We start from the raw sequence: 2219 nt of genomic DNA, 5'->3' as shown, positions 1-2219 counted from the left end.
GCAATAATGACAAATCTCCTAGGGTGGCTAATGATGAGCTCATGAGATATGGCTGAAAGTGATGGGAGATTTGCTTTATGGAAGTCAAATCTCTCATCCCAATGCGAAATGATCACGCCACGGACACGTGCGATAACCATGCCCGAGTATTATCAGCCCATACTCGATCGGATATTATAAATCACCCGATCCTAATATCCGATTAGAATTTCGGATTTTGGCATTTCGAGTGAAAAATATTTAGAAAATAGGTATGAGTGTACTCAGAGTCTATATTTACTCGAAATAAAATTACGAAGCCAACGGCGCGATCGGAATTCGATTCCGAGTTACGAAACTCAAAAAAACACTTTTTGAGCCGTACCGGGTGTATTTCGGCCCCGACAGTGGTTCAGAAACGACTGTTTCCGAAAATTACCAAAAAATACCAGAAAATCGGAAATAAAATTTCAAGAATAAAACTCAACTAGAGTTTCGTCTAATTCGTTACCGAAAATTTCCAGAAATTCATTTTCGAGTATATAATTAATGAAAATATTAGTAAAATCTTATAATTCAAAATCGTAAAATTCACGGTATTACAATCCTCCCCCCCTTAAAATATTTTCGTCCTCGAAAATAGAACATACCTCTCATTTGAACAGATGGGGATAGGATTCTCTCATCGCATCCTAATCCTCCCACGTCGCATCTTCGCCATTCGCTTGACTCAATATGACTTTAACCAATGCGATTTCTTTCCCTCGAAGAGTCTTGATACTCCGATCACCGATCCTTAATGGCAATGTTTCATACGTAAGATTATCCTTTAACTGAATTGAATGGGGTTCGATTATGTGCGACAGGTCACTAATGTATTTTCTAAGTTGAGACACATGAAAAACGTTGTGTACATTGGACAATAAAGGTGGCAAGGCTATTTGGTAAGCTACTGGTCCAACTTTCCTAAGAATTTGGTAAGGTCCAATGAATTTTGGGGTAAGCTTACGGGATTTTAGTAACCTGCCAATACCAGTTGTCGGAACCACTCTCATGAATACATGATCGCCTTCTTCAAAACTGAGAATGTTCCTCCTCTTGTCATAATAGCTATTCTGTCTGCTCTGAGCTGTCTTCATGTTCTCCCTTATCATTCGAATCTTATCCGTCGCTTTCTGAACCACATCAGGTCCTAAAATCAAATTCTCCCCCGTTTCAAACCAGCATAACGGCGTTCTGCATTTCCTGCCGTACAAAGCTTCATACGGCGCCATACCGATACTTGAATGAAAGCTGTTATTGTAGGTGAACTCGATCAAATGAAAATGATCAACCCAACTCCCTGGGTTCTCTAACACACATGCTCTAAGGAGATCCTCCAATGATTGGATCGTCCTTTCTGATTGACCATCGGTCTGCGGGTGATAAGCTGAACTCATGCTCAACTTAGTCCCCAAAGCTGATTGCAAACCATTCCAGAATTTGGAAGTGAAGCGCGGATCTCTATCCGAGATGACATTAGTGGGAATACCATGCAATCGGACAATCTCTTTTACGTACAACTCCGCCAATCTCTCCAAAGAGTACTTCATGTTGATAGGCAGAAAGTGAGCTGTCTTGGTCAAACGGTCCACAATTACCCAAACAACATCGTAACCCTTCTGAGTCTTCGGAAATCCACTCACGAAGTCCATCGAAATGCTGTCCCATTTCCAAACCGGAATATCCAATGGTTGTAGTTCTCCACCAGGTCGCTTGTGTTCAATCTTCGCTTTCTGGCATGTCAAGCAACATGAAACATACTCGGCTACCTCTTTCTTCATACCTGACCACCAGAACATTTTCTTCAAATCCTGATACATCTTGGTAGTTCCCGGGTGAATACTCAACTTGCTCCGGTGTGCTTCTTCCAAGATTGCCATCCTCAAATCAGGGTCTCTTGGCACACAACTTCTGTTTTTGCACTTGAGTACCCCATCGAAATTCTAGGGCTTTTCCTTCAACCAATAGGCTTTTCTTCTCTTGCAGTTCTGGGTCCGAATCTTGTTAACCTTTCAATTGCTCCATGAACTCATTTGTTACAGTGAGCATGCCACAAATAAAACTCTTAGGTCCAACTTGAACCGCTAGCTTCAAATCTCTGAATTCTTCTACCAGCTTCATCTCGCTAACCATCATCGTCGAGATATTCAAAGACTTCCTGCTTAATGCGTCAGCTACCACATTTGCTTTTCCAGGGT

The sequence above is a fragment of the Lupinus angustifolius genome, chromosome LG07 (assembly GCF_001865875.1).
Source record: "Lupinus angustifolius cultivar Tanjil chromosome LG07, LupAngTanjil_v1.0, whole genome shotgun sequence".
Taxonomy (NCBI): domain Eukaryota; kingdom Viridiplantae; phylum Streptophyta; class Magnoliopsida; order Fabales; family Fabaceae; genus Lupinus; species Lupinus angustifolius.
The sequence above is the reverse complement of the archived record's forward strand: the minus strand, read 5'-3'. Positions refer to the sequence as shown.